We start from the raw sequence: 9109 nt of genomic DNA on the forward strand, positions 1-9109 counted from the left end.
AAGGAAGAGTGAAATAAAATATACGAACAACTATGTTATAATTTGATTGTTATCTGTTGACACTGCTTAAAACTTACTAAGCATTGTAATGCTTACTTCATTTACTCTGTTTCCTCTGTTTTATAGATCTCATTGCGAAGCTACAGGCTCGGGGATCGTAGCAACTAGTCACACTATCACTATCCACCGCTTGTTACTGTTATGTTTAGAATTATTTTATGGCATGTATAGAATAGACTAGTGGCGGAAGAATATTTTTGGTTAATGTATATAAGCCATGCGAAAATGGCATCTTTGAATGTTTACTTAGTGAAGTTTAAATTTTACCTCTGGTTGTGCTTAGTACTTATTTAAATGAACGATCTTTATTTCAAGAAAAAGTTCAAAATTTTACTGTTCTGACATGAGTTACAAGTCTGGTAATGCCCCTTACCTATTCTGGCGACGGTTACGGGATAGGGGTGTTACAGATGTTTTTTGGTTGACAAAGTCTGCAAGGATTGTTCGTTAATGTTTTGAGACATTTGTTTTTCTACTGATTTGATGTTATTACCATTCGATGAATTTGGTATAATTCTAGGTATGGATTGGTTAACTTTTCATGATGCTACTGTGAATTACAAGCGGAAAACTATTGATTTGAGAGGCAAGAATGATGAAATAGCTTGAATTGAATCTAGTGGTTTGAATGGATTATTAGATGTGATATCTTCAATGAAAGCTCTGAGTATAATTAGAATGGGTTGTAAAGCCTATTTTGCATATGAGATTGATTCAAAAGTAACTGAAAAGAGAGTGGAAACAGTGTCTATTGTCTATGAATTTCCTTATGTGTTTTCTAAAGAACTTCTGGATTAACTCCGATTCAGGAAGTTGAATTTTGCATTGAGTTAGTATCGGGAACTAATTCGATTTTGATAACTCCGTATAAAATGGCTCTGACCGAGTTGAAAGAATTAAAGTCTCAGTTGCAAGAGTTGACCGATAGAGGATTTTCACGATCGAGTTTCTCACCTTGGGGTGCACCAGTTCTATTTGTGAAAAAGAAAGATGGTACGATGAGAATGTTCATTGATTATCGTTAGTTAAACAAAGTGACAATTAAGAATAAGTACCCTTTGCCTCGAATTGATGATTTGTTTGATCAGTTGAAAGGAGCTACCGTGTTTTCGAAGATAGATTTGAGATCAGGCTATTATTAGTTGTGAGTAAAAGACTCAGACATTCTGAAAACTGCATTTAGAACGAGGTATGGCCACTATGAGTTCTCAGTTATCCTTTCGGATTAACTAATGAACCTGCTATCTTTATGGATTTGACGAACAGAATTTTCAGACCGTATTTAGATTGATTTGTTGTCGTATACATTGATAACATATTTATTTATTAGTGTGATGGATCTGAGCATGCCGAGCATCTGAGCAAAGTACTACAGACTTTACGTGATAAGCAATTGTATGCGAAGTTTAGCAAATATGAGTTTTGGTTGTGTGAAGTTGGTTTTCTGAGCCATATTCTGTCAGCATTAGGAATCCGAGTTGATCTAAGCAAAATTTTAGCTATTTTGGATTGGAAGCCTCCGAGAAATACTTCTAAAGTCTGTAGTTTTTTGGGACTTTCCTATTATTATAGGCGGTTCATAAAAAGCTTTTCTATGATTGCAACTCCGTTGATGAAACTGCTTCAGAAAGATGTGAAATTTGAATGGTCTGAAAAGTGTCAAAAAAGCTTTGATAAGTTGAAAGCCCTATTGATTGAAGTTCCGATGTTACTACAACCAGAATCGGGTAAAGAATTTGTAATCTACAGTGATGCTTCATTGAACAGTCTGGGCTGTGTTTTGTTGCAGGAAGATAAAGTCATATCCTATGCTTCGAGACAGTTAAACCCACATGAAAAGAACTATCTGATGCATGATCTTGAGTTAGCTACGATCGTATTTGCTTTAAAGATTTGGTGTCGCTATTTGTTTGGTGAGAAATGTCACGTCTATTCTGATCATAAGAGTTTGAAATATCTAATGACTCAGAAAGATCTGAATCTACGACAAAGAAGATGGCTAGAATTGCTAAAACACTACGAGCTTGTTATTGATTACCATCCGGGAAAGGCCAATGTTGTTGCTAAAACACTACGAACATGTAGTTTCCGATCGTCAGAAATCATATGCAGATTTGAAACTGAAAGACATTGAATTTGAAATCGGTGATAAAGTGTTTTTGAAAGTCTCACCGTGGAAGAAAATACTCAGATTAGGCAGAAAAGGAAAATTGAGTCCAAGGTTCATCGAGTCTTATGAGATTATCGGGAGTATCGGGCCGGGTGCTTATTGATTATTATTGCCACCTGAGTTAGAAAATATCCACAACGTATTTCATGTATCGATGCTTAGACGATATAGATCTGATCCATCACATGTGATTTCTCCGTCTGATTTTGAGATTTAGTCTGTATGACCTATGAAGAAGAACCGATCAGTATTTTAGCTCGCGAGGTTAAAGTAATGCGAAATAATAAAATTTTGTTAGTTAAAGTGATGTAGCATTGACACGGTGTTGAAGAGGCTACGTGGGAGCCCAAAGATGCTATGAGACAACAATATCTGAATCTGTTCAACGGTAAGATTTTTGGGGATAAAAATCCCTAAAGAGGGAGAGTTGTAACAGTCCGTTTTAGACGCTAGTCGGAATAGTGGTTTTGGGACCACAAACCTGAGTTAGAAAAATACTTTAATATTATTTTCCGTGCTTCTAATATGTGAATTGACATGTGTGAAAGTTTCGTATGAAAATTTGATCGTTTGTGTGTTTAATTTTGAAAAATGACCTAATAGCTGAAAATGTAAAAGATGTGTTCTATTTGCTCAAGTGTCTATTTGCTAAGTCTTTATAATTGCGAGGTACTTATGTTGTTATTTGACCATTGAACATATGAGTGAACATTAATAGCCTTGATATTAATGTTTTAAATATTTATAATGCAAGGGTAAATTGGTAATTGATGTATTAATGTTAATTAAATTAAACAAAACATGAAAATAGTTCATTATATGCTCATCTTGCCAAAAATTAAAGAAAAAAAAGAAGTTGAATGTGTTTAGGGTTTCGGCTAAGAATTTGGCTAATTAAGATATTTGTTTTGTTCAGTTTTTGATAATTTCTATGTTTTTGTAATCGTTGCTTAGTAATCTATCAAGCCCATACCCTAATTTTTTTTTTTGACGATTTTGAGTTATGCTATTGTTGATAATGTGAGCTTTATGAAGTTTGATGATGGTAAATTAAAGATATGTGTTAGATTACTAAGTTTTGTCTTTGAATTTTTGATGAATTTGAGTAATTTTGGCTAGATTGCGAAGTTTGAAAAATTAAGGGACTAAAATGAGAAATAAATGAAATATATGGACTTATATAAATACTATAAAAATTTGGCTAAGTATATGTGTAAGAAAATTTTGTGTATTTTGTGATTTTGTGAATTAGGGACTAAAGTGTTAAAAAGTGAAAATGTGAAGACTAATTTGTAAAATGCCCTAAATGTATGTTTGTGGATTGAATTGAATGATTTAGTGAAAAAAAGGGTTACATTTGAATGTGTTTAGATCAAGAACCAAAGAAAACAGATTTAGATCAAGGAAAGTTGAAAGTCATCGAGTGGTCGACTCAGTTCGCCCGAATCTGTACGAGGTAAGTCAATATACAAATAAATGTGTTTAAATTGAATTATTATTGCTTATATGGTATTGAATTGTGATGAATGACTATTCGAGCTCAATAAGTGTTATTCGAGAAATCTTTGATAATCTGGCAACGTCCGAAAAGCCCCGTATGAGCCATAGGAATAGTTAGGATACATATGTCATGACCTAGGATCTGATATGTGTTATCGTGTAAGACCACGTCTGGAACACTGGCATCGACTTTTGATTTACGTGTAAGACCATCTCTGGGACATTGGCATCGTATTTGATTTCATGTAAGACCATGTTTGGGACAGTGGCATTGATATTTGATTACATGTAAGACCACATCTGGGACGTTGGCATTGTATGAGCTTTCCAAGCTATCCATATATCCTTATGATTTTAAACGATTCAATGAGCATTCCAAGAAATGAATGATTATATGAAATGTGTATCTGATTCAGGTACGTTTGAAATTCAATATCACATTTGATGTTGAAATGCAAGTATATGTATCTTTGTAATCAAGTGATTATATGTGACAAAAGTCTGAGAAAATATGCTAAATGTGCAAATGAATGGGGAATATATAAAATTTACTTGAGCTATGTGGTTTGTGATAGTATTTGGCTAAGGAGTATATGGATATTATGATGCTTATATGTTTATATTGTTAAGTTCATTTTTATATGGCTTACTAAGCTTTTGAAAGCTTACTTTGTGTGTCTTTCAACTGTTTTATACCGGGAGCTCGAGGATCATCGAGGATCATCACCACATTATCAAACTTCATTTTGGTACCTTTTGAAAATGTGTATATTGAAGTACGGCATGTATAGGCTAGAAGTAATTGTATATGTTTTAGTAATGTGTATATTTAGCCATGTGATTTGGCTAGGTTTTGGTAAGGAATATGAATGAGTTTTTGGTATGAATTACATGATGCAATGTTGTCTTTATGATATGTTCTTGAATGGCCAAAAGAATTGGTCAATTTGGTAAGTTTTGATATGTGCCTATTATGGAATTTTGTAAGAATTTGGCATGAGATTTGATTGTGTGATTAGAGATTATGAAACCTATGTTTTAGTATAATTTTGGCTTAGGGATTGGGTATGTTTTGATTTATATATTGAATATGAAATTGATGAATAATGATATGGCATGAATGGTATATGTTTTGGTTGAGAAATGGTTGAGAATTTGGTATAAAATGATGTGGTTTTGATGCTTGTAAGGAGGACCCTTTAAGGGGTGGCAAATTGGCCTTATAAATGGCATATTTTTGCCCACAAGGGCAGGGACATGGACGTTTGTCTCATCCATTTGGTTGAGAAATGGTTGAGAATTTGGTGAAAAATGATGTGGTTTTGATGCTTGTAGGGAGGACCCTTTAAGGGGTGGCAAATTGGACTTGTAAATGGCCTATTTTTGCCCACACGGTCAGGGACACGGGTGTGTGTCTCGGCTGTGTTGCTCAATGGCCATTTCAACATGAGCCTAGGCAGACCACACGATCGCACACATGGGCGTGTGCTAGGTCGTGTGGCCAAGTTAGTTTCGAGCACGAGCTAGACACACGGGCGTGCGATTGGCCGTGTCACCCAAGTTAGTAGCCTAACTAATTTTCACATGGCCTGGCACACGGGCATGTCTTGTGGACGTGTGGAAATGTCAGTATGTATGTCCTGTTTTGACATGGGACACACGGGCATGTCTGAAGCCGTGTGAAGCACACATCTTGTTCACACGAGCACCTATACAACTTTGAAAAATGTTTAAGTTTAGAAAAAAATTTGTATGCGTTTGGTTTAGTCTTGACCTTTTTCTAAAGCATGTTCAAGGTCTCATTAACATAAGTCAGGGACTCTATAATGATATATGAATATGTTGAATGATGCTTGTGAATTTATTTGTGAAATGTTCTAATTTGTCTGGTAATGCCTCTTAACCCTAGTTCGACGACAGATACAGGCGAGGGGTGTTATACTAAGTGCCATATTTAGCCGAAGCTATGTCGAATCGCACACTAAGTGCCATATATAGCCGAAGCTATGTTGTATAGCACACTAAATGCCACAAATAATCGATTTTTCGTCGAACATATCTATAGTCCCATATATACAATTTATGTAATATCAAAGCACCAAAATATTAATCCTCAATGAGGAACCTCAAAAGTTTGATAATGCGGATGTCTTTTAGATACAGATGAAGGTAGGGAATGTGTAAATTGACAAGAGTTATAATTATCAAGTTTGTGCGGTACCACCAGTAAATGTGGAACTAAGGTTAAAAGAGATACAAAGCACTCGGTTTCTACAAGAACCATCCAATAAAATTATGATACGATACAACAGAAATTTTGAAGACATTTGGAATCAACGACAGAGTCAGAAGGTATGCAATGATTTCGTTATCAGAACAGTTGAGGTGAACTATAACAGCCCTAACCCGTATTGGTCACCAAATTAGGGTTACAAAGCATTACCATACAAACGGAACATTAAAAACATACATTTCATACATGATTAAAAACATATTAAAATACATTCATTCACATATATATTGTCCTTTAATCAGGTCCTCGGAGCTCTAGAAATACATTCAAAACAATTCGGGACCAAATTGGCAACATTTGGAAAGTTTAAGAAAAAGTTAGAAAAATTTGATTGCAGGGGTCACACATTCGTGTGCCTCACATGGCTGAGACACATGTCCGTGTCTCAGGCTGTATAACAATTGAAATAGGGACACATGGCCATGTCATAGCTCGTGTCCTTACCTATGTAACTCTCTGAGTAAGGTCACACGGTTGTGTCACATGCCTATGTGCCAGGTTGTGTAACTTTCAGAATAGGCCCACACGCTCGTGTGCTAGGCCATGTAACTGCCTGACTTGCATGCAATAGAGCCTACAGGGGACACAAGGTCATGTGCCCAGGCCGTGTGTCACATACGGCTAAGTCACACACGGCTGAGCCACACACCCATGTCTCAAGCCGTGTGAACATGAATTTGCCCAAAAACAAGCCATTTCCTACACCAACTCATGCATACTATAACACCCCTTACCCGTATCCGATGTCGGGACAGGGTTCAAGGCATTACCGAGCTAAACATTAACATTTACACAAAAGTGGTCATAAAATTTCGTTCAAAATTTAAAACTTTTCAATTTCATTCAAATTGCCTGTAACATCATGAATTAGGGCATAGTCAGAACAGTGGCTTCGGGACCAAAAATCTAACGCAAGAAAATTTATTTTTATTATATTTTTATGTTCTATGATTTCACGGAATGATTTCATGAAAATTTCGTTCGAAAATTTCGACGTTTGGGCACTCAATTTGGTCAAAAGGACTAAATTGTAAAAAGTGCAAAAGTTGAGTTCTACATGTTAAGGGTGTCTAATTGTTATGAAATTTTAAATGGGAGGTCCTTAAATGGTAATTAGACCATTGTATAACTTGTTGGACAAAAATGGCCTTGGTTGGGTAAAATTTAAAAGAATAGTAAAAAGGGCATTTTGGTCATTCAAGGTAAAATGAATTAAAAGACAACTTTCAAAACCCAAATGTGTCCCTTTCTTCTTGCTTCAACCGAATGTACCAAGAGCAGCCATGGTTAGGGTTTGACCCAGCTTCCAAGCTCAATAGTAAGTGATTTCGAGCTCTGTTTTTAACATTCTATGCATTTTTGAAGTCCCGGTAACATGTTCTATCTATTTCTACCATTTATTTGAGCTAGGATTTGTGTTTAAAAATTTACCCATGAATGATATGCAAGTATGTTGATGTTTAATGGTAGAATATGAAGGCTCGGTGTGTAATAAATGACTTTTACTAAGCAGTTTTTGATGTAAACATCTGAAAGGATTATTTTGTAAAAATTGTAAAATTGGTCATAAAAGGGTGATTTAGTGGAAATTAGGGGCTTCCATAGTTATGAAAATGATTCATATAGGATTGAAATGCAAGGACATTAAATAAAAATCATTTTACGAGCATTGGGGCAAAAGTGCAAATATGTGAAAGTTTAAGGGTAAAAATGCAAATTTGAAAAAAATATGATTTTTGGACCCATATGAGTAATGTGACTAATTAGTAGGCTAAATGTGATATTATAGATCAAGGAAAACAAGATTCGAGCTTATAACGAGGTTGAACAAGGTTTAGCACAAACTCAAAATAAATAGTCATACTCGAAACCAAGGTAAGTTCATATGTCAATGATTATGCAATGATATTATTGTTCATACTTGAACTTAAATTGATGTGGTAGCATTGTGTGATGGATATTTTTTTAGTTGATATAAAGATTATATATTGTAACAAATGCCTAAATATAATTGTATGCAATACCATGTTTATTTCATGCACTAATGTCTAAATAAACATGGAAATGTGTTGAATTCGATGTACATTGCATGATCAGCTATGCATAATGACATACTTGATGAAAAGAGAAAAATCTCAGTTGAATAAAAAGGGAAATCTGATGAATAAACCATGGCTTACATGACTTGAGATCCTGCATGTGTTGTAGAAAAGGATTTAGCCCGAACGGGTAATCCGTTGATCTCAAATATAGAAAAGGATCTAGCCCAGACGGGTGTTCCTTGAGTGATGGAGCCTCCCGAAGAATATGTGTGCATTGTGGATTTAGTCCGGACGGGTAATCCGATTAGGGTCTGAATTTAGCCTGGACTGGTAATTTAGATCCGAGCTCATTAAGGATGTTAATCGCTATAAGGGATTTAGCCTAGACTGGTAATCCTGACATCACCCTATCAGTTTATGTTACGGAGGATTTAGCCTGGATTGGTAATCCCACTGTAAGATGTGAGGTTCGCGGGAGTGCATGCTTGAGATGATCACTTGTATGACTTGACGGTAAGTGGATTATCCATTAAGATTTCTGAGAAATTCAACGGGTATTATAATGAATAATGCGATGAAAGTCCCGAGATGGGCATGGTGATAAAGGTAAAATTAATCGATATGCTATGGATATGTATAGGTACATACATTATACTCATAAGTGATGCCTTATTGAAATGTGATAAATGATGAGTAAGCGAATTCATACATATGTATGTGTATACATGATGAACAAGTGAAAAGATTTGAAAGACAAACTATCCTTATGCTTATGCTTATGAATTGTTTTGCAATATCATGTTAACTTACATTGTGTAATTGAATATGGGATTTATGAAATGATGCATCCATGATCAATGTGACAATGAAATTATGATAGCTATTGTGATTTTGCACCGAAACAGTGTTGAATAGCAGCAGTAGCCCGAATTTGAAAAATCACCATAAATGGTGGAAGTCAAATTAGAAGCTGAATAATATATGAAATTAAAGCTTAATGAGTCTAGTTTCACATAAAGGAAACTATGTAAGTAAAAGAATTAT

The sequence above is a fragment of the Gossypium arboreum genome, chromosome 12, assembly GCF_025698485.1.
Source record: "Gossypium arboreum isolate Shixiya-1 chromosome 12, ASM2569848v2, whole genome shotgun sequence".
Lineage (NCBI taxonomy): Eukaryota > Viridiplantae > Streptophyta > Magnoliopsida > Malvales > Malvaceae > Gossypium > Gossypium arboreum.